Source organism: Hemicordylus capensis, chromosome 3, assembly GCF_027244095.1.
Source record: "Hemicordylus capensis ecotype Gifberg chromosome 3, rHemCap1.1.pri, whole genome shotgun sequence".
Lineage (NCBI taxonomy): Eukaryota > Metazoa > Chordata > Lepidosauria > Squamata > Cordylidae > Hemicordylus > Hemicordylus capensis.
This window is the reverse complement of record NC_069659.1, coordinates 32861276-32878634: the sequence shown is the minus strand read 5'-3', so window position 1 is coordinate 32878634 and position 17359 is coordinate 32861276.

Genomic DNA, 17359 nt, shown 5'->3' with positions numbered 1-17359 from the left:
GATACGTCAGCTGCGCCCGTTTCTCGAGATCAGTGACCTCAAAACAGTGGTACATCTGTTGGTAACCTCCAGACTTGACTTCTGTAATGCACTCTACGTGGGGCTGCCTTTGTATGTAGTCCAGAAACTTCAGTTGGTTCAGAATGCGGCAGTCAGGTTGGTCTCTGGGTCATCTTGGAGAGACCACATTACTCCTTTACTGATGGAGCTACACTGGCTGCCAATAGGTTTCCGGACAAAATACAAAGTGCTAGTTATAACTTACAAAGCCCTTAATGGCTTAGGCCCTGGGTATTTGAGAGAATGCCCATCTTTTCGCCCAAGCTTTCTCAGCTTCCTAAATTTTTTTAGGTTTTGACCTTGGGGGAAGGAAGAAGGGAACAGCTTGGGTAGGGGCACTGACAGTACTGTTTTTTGCCTCTGCCCCACCCTTCCTCCAGGTGTGTGTGATCTCCTGGGCTGCTGCTGCTGTGGCTCTGTTGCTATATAGGGCAGGGTGGCCTAAGGGCTCTCATCCTTGTGGCTCTCAGCCATGGAGTGAGCTGCCTGGGGCCCAGAAGACCTTCCTAATTCTGCCACCAAGAAGCCAGCATGAGCGCTTGAAGAGAGTATGAGTCCTGGGCCTCATTTTAACTAAACAGAGGAGCTTTTATGTAGGCCTGGTTGGTTGGGCTGAGGAGATGTGTCTGGGAAAGCACAAAAGCGGGGATGGAGTGGGGGCAGCAATATCACAGATAGCAGGCAGAGGGAGGTATGGCGGTGGGAGTTGGGCAGGCTGTTATGGGGGGAAAGGTCCAGGTAATTGTGGCCTGTTCCTTTTTCCAGCTCTTCTCCCAGGGGGCTCTGAGAACACTCCCTCGAGGATTAGGGTGCTGTTGCTGAATGCTAGATCGGTTAATGCTAAAACATCTCTCATCCACGATCTGATTGTGGATGAGCACGCTGACCTGGTGTATGTGACAGAGACCTGGTTGGATGAGCTGGGCGGGGTTGGTCTCTCAGCTCTGTCCTCCAGGTGTCCAGATTGTGCAGCAGCCCTGCCTCGAGGGTCAGGGAGGAGGCGTTGCAGGCATCTATCGAGAGATCCTCCCCATTTCCAGGTGCCCAGTCAGGCAATCTCAGAATTTCAAGTGTTTGTCCTTGAGGGTGGGCCTCCAAGATAGGCTGGAGATTCTGCTGATGTACCGACCACCCTGCTGCACTTCAGTCTCCTTACCTGAGCTGGTGGGGGTGGTCTCGGAGGTGGCCTTGGGTTCCCCCAGGCTTATTGTTTCAGGAGATTTCAATGTCCACGCTGAGGCCCCCTAGTGGGAGCGGCTCAGGATTTCATGGCCTCCATGGCAACCATGGGCCTGTCTCATTTGGTATCGGGCCCTACCCACATGGCAGGACATACTCTGGATCTGGTTTTTGCTGACCGGGAAATAAATGATCTGGAAGTGGAGGAATTTGAGACAACTCCCTTGTCATGGCAGATCATCATCTGGTGGGGTTTAGTTTGACTGCTCCATCTGCCCTCTGCAGGGGTGGTGGACCGATTAGGATGATCCGCCCCTGGAAGCTTATAGATCCGCTTGGATTCCAGATGGCCCTCAGGGAGTTTCCAGTGTCCAGAGCTGGTGACCCTGTTGAGGCCCTGGTTGATCTCTGGAATGGAGAGACGGCCTGGGCTGTTGACACAGTTGCTCCTAAATGCCATCTCCAGCTTGGTAGAGCCCGATCTGCTCCTTGGTTTTCCTTGGAGCTTAGAGCGATGAACACAACTCGGGTGACAGCTGGAACGACGCTGGAGGAAGAGTCGTGACGAATCCGACTGAACATGGGCTAGAGCCTGTTTTAGGGACTTCTCCATGGTGGTGAGGGTGGCAAAGAAATGTTTTTTCTCCACCTCCATTGCATCTGCTCAGTGCAGACCGGCAGAGCTGTTCTGTGTAGCAAAGACATTGCTGCACACATTCCCCCAGGTAATGGGGGAGGAATCATCTACAGCCCGCTGTGATCAGTTTGCATGTCACTTTGCGGATGAAGTTGCTCACATCCGTGCCGATTTGGAGTTTTGGCAGTTCCGGCAGACGTGCCTCTGGTACCATCTAGTCCTGATGTGTTGGATTCTTTTCAGTTGGTGCGGCCTGAGGATGTGGACAAGATCCTGGGCAGTGTGCAGGCAACATTGTGTGCTCTTCACCCTGGCCCTTCATGGCTAATAAAAGCTGCCAGGGAGGGTACAGGTAGATGGTTGGAGGTGATTATGAATGCCTCATTAAGAGAGGGCAGGATGCCATCGTGCCTCAAGGAGGTGGTGGTAAGACCATTATTAAAAAAAAACCCGCCCTTGATCTCTCTAACCCGGACAACTATAGACCAGTCTCTAACCTGCCCTTTGGGGGCAAGGTGATGGAGCGTGTGGTGGCGTCCCAGCTGCAGAGGGTCTTGGATGATACAGATTATCTGGACCCTTTTCAATCTGGCTTCCACCCCAGATATGGGACTGAGACTGCCTTGGTTGCTCTAGTGAATGATCTACGCCAGGTGCTAGACAGGGGGAGTGCATCCCTGTTGGTTCTGCTGGACCTCTCGGCGGCATTCGATACCATCGACCATAGTATCCTTCTGGGCCGCCTCTCGAGTATGGGAATTGGAGGTACTGCATTGCAGTGGTTCCGGTCCTTTCTTGGGGGGAGGGTGCTGGGGGACTACTGCTTGGCTCCATGGCCATTGGTCTGTGGGGTCCCGCAGTGTTCGGTCTTGTCCTCCATGCTGTTTAACATCTACATGAAACCGCTGGGAGAGGTCATCCGGGGACTTGGCCTGAGTCATAATATGCAGATGACACAGCTCTATCTCTCCTTGATCCTAGGGAGGCAGTGGATGTCCTGAATCGGGGGCTGGAGGCTGTGATGGGTTGGATGTGGGCTAATAAACTGAAATTGAATCCAGACAAGACAGAGGTAATGCTGGTCAGTAGGAGAGCCAATCAGGATGAGGAGATTTTACCGTTCTGGATGGGGTTGCACTCCCCTTGAAGGAGCAAGTACACAGCCTGGGAGTATTACTGGACCTGGCTCTGCTTTTGGGATCTCAGGTGGAGGCGTTGGCCAGGGGTGCCTTTGCACAGCTTCGGCTAGTACACCAGCTGCGTCCCTTTCTCGAGAAGGCAGATCTGGCCATGGTTACCCATGCCTTAGTCACGTCATGGCTGGATTACTGTAACACGCTCTATGTGGGGCTGCCCTTGAAGAATATCCAGAAACTGCAGCTAGTGCAAAATGCAGCAGCTAGGGTTTTATCTGGAGCTGCCTGGTTGGAGCACATCATACCCATTCTGAAAGAGTTGCACTGGCTGCCAGTTCATTTCCGGGTCCAATTCAAGGTGATGGGCCTTCTCTTTTGCTGCCCCCAGACTCTGGAATGCTCTCCCAGTGGGTATTCGCTCCTCAGCCTCCATCACAGTTTTTAGAAAGCAAGTCAAATCTTGGCTTTTTACCCAGGCTTTTATATGATTGTCTCCACTGCTGCTGCTTGTATTTTGTACTGTTTTTATGCTTGTGTTTTAATTTTTTTTTAAATCAGATTTGTTTTTATACTTTTTAGCTCAATATTTTAATGTCTTTTTTATAATCGTGTTTTTAAATTTTATTGTGAGCCACCTTGGGCTTTTCTTAATTAAAGGCGGGGTACAAATTTAATTCTCTTGGTCCCCTCAATGGCTTTCAATACAATTCACCTTTTGGATAGGCTAGCCGAGTTGGGTGTGGGAGGCACTGCGTGAAGGTGGTTCCGCTCCTACCTTGAGGCTCATTTCCAAAAGATGGTGCTGGGGGATTACTGCTCAACCCCTTGGCACTTGTGCTTTGGGGCTTCTGCAGGGTTCCATTCTTTCCCCTATGCTGTTTAATATCTACATGAAACTGCTGGGAGAGGTTATCCGGAGATTTAGACTGAGGTGTCATCAGTATGCAGATGGCACTCAGTTGTATCTCTCTTTTTCATCAGACACAGGTGAGGTGGTGACTGTCCTGAATCAGTGCTGGATGAAGTAATGGACTGGATAAGGGTGGACAAGTTGAGACTCAAACCAGACAAAACAGAAGTACAGTTGGTTGGTGGTTCCTCTGCCTAGATGAATGATGTTCAGCCTGTCCTAGATGGGATGGCACTCCACCTGAAGGACCAGGTTCGCAGTCTAGGGGTGATCTGTCCCTAGAGGCTCTGTCTCAGCACTGTCCCTAGAGGCTCACGTGGCCTCTGTTGCTTGGAGCGCCTTTTATCAGCTTCGGCTGATACGCTAACTGCAACCTTACATGGATAGAGATAGCTTGGCCATAGTTACTCATGCTCTGGTAACCTCTCGTACGTGGGGCTGCTTTGAAAAAAGTCTGGAAACTGCAGCTGGTACAAAAAAGGGCTGCAAGATTATAAACTGGGACTGGATGTTTTGATCACATCACACCAGTGTTTCATCAGCTATGCCGGCTCCCAGTCCGTTCCTGGGCCAATTCAAAGTGCTACTTTTAACCTTTAAAGCCCTAAATGGCTGGGACCCGGTTACCTGAGAGAGCGCCTTGCCCCCTATGTCCAGACTCAGATCTTAAGATCTTCTTCGGACGCCCTGCTTTGAGTGCCCCTGTCAAACAAGGTGAGGTGGGTGGCTACTAAGAAGAGGGCCTTTTTTGTGGTTGCACCCTGTTTATGGAACAGCCTCCCCAGTGAGGTTTGCCTGGCTTCATCACTTTGTTCTTTTAGGCACCAGGTAAAGACCTTTTTGTTCACTCTGGCCTTCTTAAATTTTAATTTTTAAATTTGATGTTTAGAACTGACTTAAGAAAAAGTTTTAAATTTTGTATTGTATTTTGTTTTGTTGTTTTGATATGTTGTGATTTTATGTGATGTGTTTTTAATTTCATGTTTTAATGCTTTGTTGTGTGCTGCCCAGGGAATAATTTATTATGGGGTGGCTAACAAAGTTTGTTTTATTATTTGTATGGGGTGGCCAAGCGGAGCTTCTCCAGCTGTTATTGGACTGCAGTGATCGTCATCCCATATGCATTCCACAGCATGGGGTGGCCCTCTGGAATTTTGGTGAGTCGCTCTTGGACTGCAACACACAACACCCCAGATGTGACATGGGATGACCAAGCACACCTCCTCTAGTTGTTCTCGGATTTCAACACCTCTCACCCCAGATGCATTTCACAGTATAGCGTGGCCAAGTGGAGCTTCTCCAGATGTGGTTGGACTGCAATGAATGTCACCCAGGATGCATTTCACAACATGGAGTGACCAAGCATGAGTTCCCCACCTGTTGTAGGACTGCAATGCTGGTCACCCAGATGCATTCCTCAGCATGGGGTGACCAGGAGCAGGCCCTCCAGTTCCTCTCGGACTGCTACACACATCATCCCAGATGCATTCCACAGTATGGGGTGACCAAGTGGAGCCTCTGCAGCTTGTTGAGTTGCAATGTCTGTCACCCCAGATACATTTCATAGCACAGGGTGGGCAAACACAGATTCTCCAGCTGTTCTAAGACTGCAACGCATGTCACCCTAGATGCAATCCACAGTATGGGGTGGACAGGCAGAGCTGTTTCAACTCTTGTTCAATTTCCATGCCTGTCACCCCAGATGCATACTTCAGCACAGGTTTAGTAGCTCTTCTTGAATTGCAATATCCCTCACCCCAGATGCATTCCACAGCATGGGGTGGCCAAGCACAAGTTCCCCAATTGTTGTATGACGGCGATGCAGGTCATCCCAGATGCATTCCACAGCATGAGGTGGCCAGGTGCAGGCTCTCCAGTTCTTCCTGGCCTGAAACACCTATCACCCCAAATGCATTCCACAGCATGAGGAGTTGCAATGGAAGTAAACAGAGGTTCTCCCACTATTCTTAGAGTGCAGTGTACGTCACCTCACATGCATATCACAGCACAGTGTGACCACACTCAGATCCAGCAGTTCTTCTAGGACTGCAATGCATGTCACCCCAGATGCATTCCACAGTATGGGGTGGCCAAGCGGAGCTGCTTCAGCTCTTGTTTGAGTGCAGTGCTATCACCCCAGATGCATACCACAGCACCAGGTGAAAAGCACAGGTTCAGCAGCTCTTCATGAATTGCAACAACGCTCACCCCACAAGGTCTTTTTGTGTTTTTGAACAAAATGACCCAGTCGTCCTTGTGAAAAACCAGGCAGTGGGAAGCTACTGCTATTATGATCCCTCTGGATGTTCTCCCTCTTACATAACCCTTGCATTTCTTTGACTTTAGCCAATAGAGGGGGTTACATCACCCCTCTGGCCTTTATCTTTCTGAAAAGGCAGGAATGGTCAAGATCTGCTGGAATTGAAAGGAGGAAATGTCATAGGTCTTAGAAGTCACCTCCAGGGCCCACCACAGGAGACTGGTGGATGACTGGATATCCTAGCAGGCCGAGTAGATGGAATGAACTGCCTTGTGGGCATGTTTGCATTCCTTATAATACCAGTTCCCATAAGCAGGGAGGGACTTGTCAGAGGCTGACTATCCTTGCAGAGTGCTAACTCTGGATCAGTCAGCAGACCCAATTAGGTCCAGTGAAGAGAACAGGCGAGGAGCCAGTGCAGTTGCAGTGTTGGGATATTTCATAACAGAGAGAGAGGCCTAGTCCTGCTACTTACAGTTGAATAATGTAATGGCACATCAATCCCGCTTTCCTCCTAGGACTCTCAACCCTCCTGGTTTGGCCGGGAGTCTCCAGGAATCAGTATCAGTCTCCAATAAAATCCTGAAGATTTTAATGAACTGATGCAGTGGTGGGGAAATGGAGGGGGAAATCTCCATAAATAGCCTCAGTCACTGAGGCCAGATTGGACCTTGGAGATGGGCCAAAGCTCAAAAGCAGATTACATCTCTATGTGCATAAATTACAACCTCAGTGCCTGGCAATTCCCAATTAGGTGTGTTAATGATTAAAATGTAGGGGCGGGGTCTGTAAGGGCAGAGGGTTACGCAACCCCTTCGCTCAAGCAAACACATGCACTTGTTAAGAAGGGAAACTCACAGCTTAATCAGAAAGAAAGAGGCATTTTCTCTAAGGAGAAGGGAGCTTTGAACCAGCCCCCTGTGATCACAAGGAGCATGGTGGAGAAGAGAACGTAAGTACAAATCCCTCCCTCATATTCTTGGGAAAGGCTGTTTGGACAGTTAAATAAGCTGACCATTACAGCTGAGACCTATCCTTCTAATAAACTATCTCTAAATACTGTAAACAGCCAACAAAACCAGTATGAAGATAAAAAGTCATCATGGGAGGGGGCACTTTCCAGTGTATTGCACAGAGTGCCACATGTATGACTATTTGCTCCATGGGCAGAAGCCATGGGTATGTGCTCAGTGCAAGGAGCTCCTGGCTGTCAGGGAACAAATTCATTCCCTTGAGACCAAGGTGGCGGATCTGGAGAAGCTCAGAGAGGCATGTGGACGAAACCTTCAGGGACATGATAGAGGCATCCCACTCCAGGGCTGATAGCTCCTCTGCTGTCAGGGAGAATGAAGGTCTTGGGCGAGGACATGGGTCTGAGGAAGAGGGAAATGCTCCTTTAGAAGGGACTCCTTCCATGGATGATGAGTCCATATCCTCTCACACAGAGGATACTCCTCCGGAGGGTGGGGACCTCCTTGTAGTGGGTAATTTGATCATTAGAGGTACAGAGAGATGGGTTTGTGACCCGCATGTTAACCGCACAGTGACTTGCCTGCCTGGTGCGATGGTTGCAGACATCACGCAGCGTCTAGATAGGCTCTTCGGCAGTGCTGGGGAGGAGACAGCAGTCGTGGTGCAAATTGGCACCAACGATGTGGGGAAATGTCGTTGGGAGGTCCTAGAAACCAAATTTAGGCTGATAGGTAGTGTATTGAAGTTCAGGACCCCCAAGGTAGCATTCTCAGAAAGAGGGATGTGCGGACCGGTCCGGCGGTCTGGTCCAGGGGTTCGGGGTCAAACCGAACCACCCCCCAGGTTCCGTCGGACTGGAACTGGACCACAGAGTCTGGTCCGCAATTTTTTTAAAAAGAATTTAAGTAGATAATAAGTACCTTTAGCCACTTCGGGGGGCTTGCTGAAGCCGTGGGGGGGGGTGTGTTTCCATGCAGGTTCCCTCTCCCCCAGCTGGCCTTCCTCATCACCACCACGGCCCGCCGCGGCCGGGTAACTTAGCATTTTTGGCCCTTCTGGGCCTCCGTACAAGTGCATGGCCGCCATTTTGGCAGCCACCGCGCATGCACAAATGCCCTCTGCGAGGCCACACTTGCAGAGGGCATTTGCGCATGCGCGGCAGCTGCGTGCTCGTATGGAGGCCCGAAAGGGCCGAAAATGCTCAGTTACCCGGTTGCGGTGGGCTGCGGTGGTGATGAGGAAGGCAGGTGGGGGGAGAGGGAACCCGCGCGGTCCCCCATCCCGCGCAGCTTCAGAAAGCCCCCCCCCCAAGGGGCTAAAGGTACTTATTATCTACTTAAAATTTTAAAACAAAAACCAAAAAATTTGCGGACCGGCCTCAAACCGAACTGGGCCAGACGGTTCCATGCACACCCCTACTCAGAAATGCTATCTCTTCCATGCGCAGGTACAGTGAAACAGGCAGAGCTGAGGGGTTTCAATGCGTGGATGAGACGTTGGTGCCCGGAGGAGGGGTTTAGATTTGTTAGGCACTGGGATACATTTTGGGGGAAGCAAGGCCTGTACAAAAGGGACGGGCTGCACTTGAACCAAGATGGAACCAGACTGCTGGTGCTTAAAATCAAAAAGGTTGCAGAGCAGCTTTTAAAATGACACCTGGGGAATAGCCTACGGGAGCTGGGCAGTAGCCTGTTTGGCAAAAGCCATCCTTTAAAGTGTGATGGTGCCAAGGATTCAGATAAAACAGAAGGAGATGGAATAGAACTGCATAAAGAGCAGACAGGAGCCTCTGCCAGCTGGTCAAAGAGTCAAAAGAAAGATAGCATACATCAGATGAGAGATTCAGCGTATATGTGCTTATATGCCAGTGCCAGAAGCCTCCAAGCCAAGATAGGTGAGCTGGAGTGCTTGGTTTCTAATGCAGAAATAGATATAGTGGGCATAACAGAAACATGGTGGAACAGTGAGAACCAGTGGGACACTGTTATCTCTGGATATAAACTCTATAGAAAGGATAGGGAGGGGCACCTTGGAAGCGGAGTAGCACTGTATGTTAAAGAAGGGATAGAATCTAACAAGCTAGAAAACCTAGGTGGACTGGAGTCCTCCACAGAAACCCTGTGGGTGACAATACAAGGCCTGAAAGGATACATGCTACTTGGGATGTGCTATCGCCCTCCGGATCAAAATGCTGACAGTGACTGGGCGTTGCAGCAGGAAATCAGGGAGGCTTCAAGGAGAGGAAGGGCTGTGGCTTTAATTAGCCACACATAGACTGTGAAAATTCACAGTCAGGTCATGACAAAGAGGTCATATTTCTGGATATGCTAAATGACTGTGCCCTAGAACAGTTGGTCTTGGAACCAACCAGAGAGAAGGCGACCTTGGACTTAATTCTGAGTGGCACCCAGGACCTGGTACGTGATGTCAGTGTTATCGACTCTTTACGGAACAGTGACCATAGTGCGATCAAATTCAGCATACATGCAGGGAGAGAATCACCAAGGAAGTCTAACACAGACGTTTTGAATTTCAGAAGAGAAACTTCTCTAAAATGAGGAGTATGGTGAAAAGAAAGCTGAAAGGGAAAATCAGGAGAGTCACGTCACTCCAGAGTGCATGGGGTTGACTCAAAACCACAATACTAGAAGCCCAGTTAGATTGTATACCCAAAAAGAGGAAAGGTACCACTAAGTCCAGGAGGATGCCAGCATGGCTAACAGGTACTGTCAAGGAAGCCATAAAAAGGAAGAAGACTTCCTTCCGAAATTGGAAGGCCTGTCCAAATGAGGAGAACAGAAAGGAACACAAACTCTGGCAAAAGAAATGCAAGGTGACAATAAGAGAGGCAAAAAGAGAGTTTGAGGAACATTTAGCCAAAAGTATCAAGGGGAATAACAAAAACATCTTTAAGTACATCAGAAGGAGGAAACCTGCCAGGGAGGCGGTTGGACAATTAGACAATGAGGGAGTGAAAGGAATTATTAAGGAGGATATGGAGGTTGCAGAGAAGCTAAATGAGTTCTTTGCATCTGTCTTCACGGCAGAGGATACTGAGCATATACCTGTTCCTGAACCATGCTTTTCGGGGATGGAGGCTAAAGAACTGAGTCAGACAGAAGTGACAAGAGATGATGTTCTAAACTGTTTGGAAAAACTGAAAACTAATAAATCACCAAGGCCGGATGGCATCCATCCAAGAGTCCTCAAAGGACTCAAATGTGAAATTGTCTATCTTCTTGCTAAAATATATAACTTATCCCTAAATTCAGGCTCTGTACCAGAGGACTGGAAAGTAGCAAATGTAACACCGATTTTCAAAAAGGGATCCAGGGGCGATCCGGGAAATTACAGGCTGGTTAGCTAAACATCCATTCCATGCAAACTGATGGAAAGCATCCTCAAGGATAAAATTGTAACGCACATAAAAGAACAGGCCCTGCTGAGAGTGAACCAGCATGGCTTCTGGAAAGGGAAATCTTGCCTGACCAACCTTTGGAGTTCTTTGAGAGTGTCAACAAGTGTGTGGATCAAGGTTATCCAGTTGACATATTATACATGGACTTCCAAAAAACTTTTAACAAAGTTCCTAATCAAAGACTCCTGAGGAAACTTAACAGTCATGGGATAAGGGGACAAGTACATGTGTGGATTGTTAACTGGTTAAAAGACAGGAAACAGGAGGTAGGTATAAATGGAGAGTTTTCACAATGGAGGGAAGTAAGAAGTGGGGTCCCCCAGGGATCTGTACTGGGACCGGTGCTTTTTAATTTATTCATAAATTATCTAGAAGCAGGGGTAGTAGCGAGGTGGCCAGATTTGCAGATGATACAAAGCTCTTTGGGGTAGTGAAATCCAAAATGGATTGTGAGGAACTCCAAAAGGATCTCTCCAAACTGGGGGCATGGGTGACAAAGTGGCAAATGCGGTTCAATGTTGGCAAATATAAAGTGATGCACTTTGGGATGAGGAACCCCAACTTCAAGTATATGCTGATGGGATCTGAGCTGTCAGTGACTGACCAGGAGAGGGATCTTGGGGTCGTGATGGACAGCTCATTGAAAGTGTCAACTCATTGTGCAGCAGCTGTGAAAAAGGCCAATTCCATGCTAGGGATCATCAGGAAAGGGACTGAAAATAAAACTGCTAATATTATAATGCTCTTATACAAAACTATAGTGTGGCCACACCTGGAGAACTGCGTACAATTCTGGTCACCACATCTAAAAAAGGACATTGTAGAACTGGAAAAGGTGCAGAAGAGGGCAACCAAGAGGGCAATCAAGGGGCCTAGAGTACCTTTCTTATGAGGCAAGGCTACAACACCTGGGTCATTTTAGTTTAGAAAAAAGACAACTGTGGGTCATATGATGGAGGTCTATAAAATCATGCATGGTATGGAGAAAGTGAATAGAAAGAAATTCTTCTCCCTCTCCCATAACACTAGAACCAGGGGTCATCCCATGAAATTGATTGCCAGGAAATCTAGGACCAACAAACAGAAGTACTTTTTCACACAACGCATAATCCACTTGTGGAATTCTCTGCCACAAGATGTGACAGCCAACAACCTGGGTGGCTTTAAGAGGGGTTTGGATAACTTCATGGAAGAGAGGTCTATCATCGGCTACTAGTTGGAGGGCTAAAGGCCACCTCTAGCCTCAAAGGCAGGATACTTCTGAGTACCAGTGTCAGGGGAGTAACAGCAGGAGAAAGGGCATGCCCTCAATTCCTGCCAGTGGCTTCTGGCGGCATCTGGTGGGCCACTGTGTGAAACAGGATGCTGGATTGGATGGGCCTTGGGCCTGATCCAGTAGGGCTGTTCTTATGTTCTTATGCCTCATCTCATTTGGCAGGGGCATTTGGAGCAAGGCCTCTAAAGAAGATCTTAAGATCCGAGTTGGGACATATGGGGCAAGGCATTCTCTCAGGTAACCCTGTCCCAAACCATTTAGGACCTTAAAGATTAAAACCAGCACTTTGAATTGCACTCAGTAACTGACTTGGAGCCAGTGCAGCTGATGAAGCACTGGTGTGATGTGATCAGAACACCTCGCCCCAGTTAATAATCTTGCAGCCCTCTTTTGGACCAACTGCAGTTTCTGAACTGTTTTCAGTGGTGGCCCCATGTACAGTGCAGTGCAGTAATCTAAGCAGGAAACCAGAGCATGGATAACTTGTGGCCAAGCTATTTCCCTATGATTTTTGGTATATCCCTTCACAACAGTAGCAAAGTACGGTACATAAAACAATAAAAATCAAGGGTAGCATAAAAGAGAACCAGCAACTACTGCATAAGAAAGAATATGGCTGGTATCTTTTCTTTCCTGCCCTTTGCCCCGCCCAAATAATATGTAGGTTTGTCCTTTACAGTTACAATAATTTGCCAATATTAATGATAATAAATTATTAATTAAAACTGGCTGGGCGCAGAGCATTTGCGCCTCTAGTTCTCTCCGCCCGGACACCTGCCTCCACTGCTGTTTCCTTCCTCCCCCCACCCACCGCCATTGTTGCCCGCCTCTGCCGCTGTTTCCTTCCTTCCTCCCCCCGCCTGCCTCCATTGCTGTTTCCTTCCGTCTCCCACCCCCACCTCTGCTGCTGTTTTCTTCCTTTCTGCCCACCCACTGCCCCTGCCTTTTCTGCCTGCCCGCCTGCCGCCCCTGCCTTCTCCGCCTGGCCGCAGTGCCGTCATTTCCCCGGCCGTCTAGTTGCTGCCGACATTAACTCATGCTGCCGCCGCCATTTTCATCCCCACTGCCCGTCCCTGTTGCTATCCTATCCGGCAGCTCTCCAAACTCTAGTGAAAGCTGCCACACATAGGATTAGCCACAGGTATGCTTTAGAGAATGATATATAAAGAAGGTTATAAATAATGACAATAATTTGCCAACAACAATAATGAGAGAGTGTGCTGTAGGGGTTAGCCTGTTGAATTGGGACCGAGGAACCCTGAGTTCAAATCAGCCATGAAACTCACTGGGTGACTTTGGGCAAGTCACTTATCTCTCAATCTAACATAACTCCCTGGCTCATTGTGAGGATGAACATAACTATGTATACTACTCTGGGCTCTTTGGTGGGAAAGTGGGATATAGGTGTAAAAATTAATAAAATAGAATTATTTGTTTGTTTGTTTGTTTATTAACATAAGAACAGCCCTGCTGGATCAGGCCCAAGGCCCATCTAGTCCAGCATCCCGTTTCACACAGTGGCCCAGAAGATGCCGTTGGAAGCCTACAGGCAGGAGTTGAGGGCATGCCCTCTCTCCTGCTGTTACTCCACTGACACTGGTACTCAGAAGCATCCTGCCTTTGAGGCTGGAGGTGGCCCACAGCCCTCCAGCTAGTAGCTGTTGATAGACCTCTCCTCTATGAAGCTATCCAAACCCCTCTTAAAGCCATCCAAGTTGTTTGTCATTGGCTGGCTGGCTGTATTGTTATGCTTCTATACCCTCATTCACAAATATAGTCTCAAGGCAGTTTACAGCATATCCAAAATAATGCAAACAAAAACCATATACAATTGATTTTAAAGCACTGAGACAGAATTAGAATGTCATTACAAAGATGATGGCAAGGATTTGTGCAATCTTCAGTGGCTAGATGGAACTGTTTGAGGAGAACTGTGGATTCTTAAGCTGTTCCCATCCCCCGCCCCCAACTTTAAGGGGGAATTGATACTAATGCATTGGGGAAATGAGGAAGTCTGTGCATTACCAGACTTCGTTTAACAGACCATTGCCTACTTGTCTTTTTAGCAATGATTCTGTGCAAGCTGCTGACGGCGGGGCTGGGGGAGGTATAAATGAGGAAGCACGCTTTTCTTGCAGACAGGGTTCCTGAAAGCAGCCAATGTCACCTTCCTTTCCATGAGGACATTCTTTGTATCTTGACTGAAACTGCATTTGCAAAACACAGAAAAGAAATCTGCCACTTTCCAGGCATGAGATCCTGAAATCCGGCTACAGCAACCTTGTATTGTCTGCCTTGGACTGTAGTCACCTCCCTCCGTGCCTTCGAGGCCTTGTGGGTGGCTAAAAGTCTTGGCCTCATCCTCTGTGAGCATAGGCGTAACTATAGGGGGGCAGGGGGGGCACGTGCCCCGGGCACCACTTGGCAGGGGGCGCCAAAAAAGTGCCCCCGCCGATTTCCCGGAAAATTTTTTTTTAATTATTTTTAAAAATTGTTTTTAATTTTTTGCAGAGCAGTCCCCCTCCCCCGGTCCCGGCGCGCGCGCCCCCCCAATTGGCATTGCTCATCCAGCACTTTGAAAATAAGCTGGAATTAATTGTAGGTTGGGCAGGGGGTGAAAGTATATACTTCTAAACATTTATTGTTAAATTTATATACCACCTTTCATTAAAAACAACCCCAAAGTGGTTTGGTTTTAGTCATGGATTTTAATTTTAATTGCTCTTTTTGTCAATGTGATGAAGATTAGTTAAATCTGAGTGGTCTTAGGCAACCAATGTTGCATCTGAAATGCCATTTCATTTTTTATTGTCATAAATACTCTCCAACCAATTTAAATAGCAAAGGTGTATATTATCGCTTTATTCAATTGCAGGGAATCTCAAAAAAGCAGGATTTGCAACTAAGGCAGTGCATATCTTCTCTAAAATGGCCCTTTTATAGTTTTTCTAACTTTGAAATCGTAACATAAAACAAAGCATAAATGCATAAATGCTTCCCCCTCCATTTGAAACCTTTTCTGGTGTAAATAGCGCGCGGTTTTGGAAAAGGGGAGTCTTTCTTTAACAGCGGGAGAATAAGGAGTCTTTAGCACTATCACCCTAGTCCCTCGAATTACTTTGGAGTCCTTGGTTTTCGTTTTGTTAAAATACAGTCACTCACAAGGGAAAGTCAGGAACAGAACCAGGGCGTGAGGGAGGGGCATCATAATCATAATAATCATCATTGCATCATAATTCTGATGTTTGAGATACAAGCCAACTTCACAGGGTTGTTGTGAGGAAAAACCTAAGTATAATGTAGTATCTATCATCATTGCATCATAATTCTGATGTTTGAGATACAAGCCAACTTCACAGGGTTGTTGTGAGGAAAAACCTAAGTATGTAGTGCATTTTGAAATTTTTGGTAATTTTTGTAATTTTTAAAATAAAAGTTTTCTGAAACATGTGTGTCAGTCAGATGTATGTTGGGGGGGCGGCGGGGGGGGGGGGCACAGCGGGGGGGGCGCAATTTCAGTGCTTGACCCGGGCGCCGTTTTCCCTATTTACGCCTCTGTCTGTGAGGATGATTCAGAGGCAATGTCAACTGGCCCTGCATGGTCCCAGTTTATGCTGCAATCCCCAGTTGCTTCCCGCCTTGCAGTAGGAGGACTGCAATGGTTGCTGGCTGAGAAATTAGCCCAGTGAATCTGGCTGAGCTGCTGTGTCCGAAGCGAAGGAGAAAATGGAGCTGTGATGCTTTCAGTCTGACTCATTAGGCTCACAGCACTCTTTGCTTTCGCAAGAGTGGCTGCAGGACATGGGGGAGGAAGCGGGGAATGACTGATGTGTTGTCTGCATTCATTAGCACAGAGCAAATTAGCTGAGGAGTTTAAGGGTCGGATAATAATGGGAATCTATTTGCATTTAACAGCAGAGCTCTCCTTCCCATATGTGGATGCTGATATCGGTGTAATAATAATAATAACAGTAGCAGCCAATGTGGAGTAGTGGTTAGAGCAGGCCTGCTCAACTTAGGCCCCCCAGCTATTTTTGGACTACAACTCCCATAATCTCCAGCCACAGTAGCCAATAGCCAGGGATTGTGGGAATTGTAGGCCAACATCTTCTGCAGGAGGGCCGAAATTAAGCAGGCCTGGGTTAGAGTTTTGGACTAGGACTGGAGAGACTCGAATTAAAATCCTTGTTCAGACATGAAACCCTCTGGGTGACTCTGGGTCAGTCAGTCACTTCTCTCTCGCAGGATTATTATAAGAATAAGTATTAACCTGTACACCAATCTGCGCTCCTTTGAGGAAGAGAAGAATAGAAATATAGCAAATAAACAAGCAATAATAATTAATTGTGGCCGACACTGCAGAAGGCTACATCAGCCTAGTAAAATTGCATGCACGCAAGTTCTGCAAATGCATTTGTACAAGTGTCACATGAGAGTAAGCCAATTATTTCCAATGGACTTACTCACATGAAACATATTTGTGAAACTTGCGTGCATGCTCAGTGGTGCATTCATTGCTTTCGTAATTGAGTCCATCCACCTTGCTCTGGTTGTCTTCTTCACTTTCCTTCAACTTTCCCCAGAATGATGGGCTTTTCAAAGGAGCTGGGTCTTCACATAATGTGTCCAGAGCATGACAGTTTGAGCCTGGTCATTTGTGCCTCGAGTGAAAATTCTGGATTGATTTGTTCTATGATCCATTTGTTTTCCTGTCTGTCCTTGGTATCCTCAAAAGCCTTCTCCAGCACCAAAGTTCAAAAGCGTCAATACTTTTTCTGTCTTGCTTCTTCAAAGTCCAGCTTTCACATTCATAGAGTGTCACGGGGAAAACCATGGTCCGAACGATTCTAATCATTGTAGGTATAGATACGTCACGGCATCTAACTATCCTTTCCAAGGCCTTCGTTGCGACTCTTCCAAGTGCTAGTCTGCAGCGTCTTTCTTGACTGCTGGACCCTTTACAGGTGATGGTTGACCCTAAAAGGCAGAAGCTATCCATCACTTCATTGTCTTCATTATCAGTTCTGAGGCTGGTTGCTGTACCCGCTGTCATTAGTTTAGTCGTCTTGACATTTAGTCATAGTCCAATTTTTTCACGGTGCAGACTACAACTCCCACCAACCCCAAACACAATGGCCAAAGGATGGTGGGAGTTGTAGTCCAGCAATATCTGCGGACCCAGGATTGGGAACAGGGGCAACTTTAGAATAACTAGTATGGGGGATCAAAGAGGTGGCAAAGAACATAGTTGGGGAGTAAGGATTGTGCTTATTACATTAAATTTATATTCTTATGCCATCTGATATGTACATCTCTAGTAATTACTTATTATTAAATACTTACAGAGATAAGATAACAGAGGTAAGCTACTTCCTCTGGTTTCCATATTGCATGATTCCAGCAATATCAGATGGACAATGTCAGTTCTCTTCTGCCATCTGACATTCCCCACCCAACTTCAAATATTGGTTACAAATAATAATTAAATAATGAGGGTTACAAGCCCTCAAC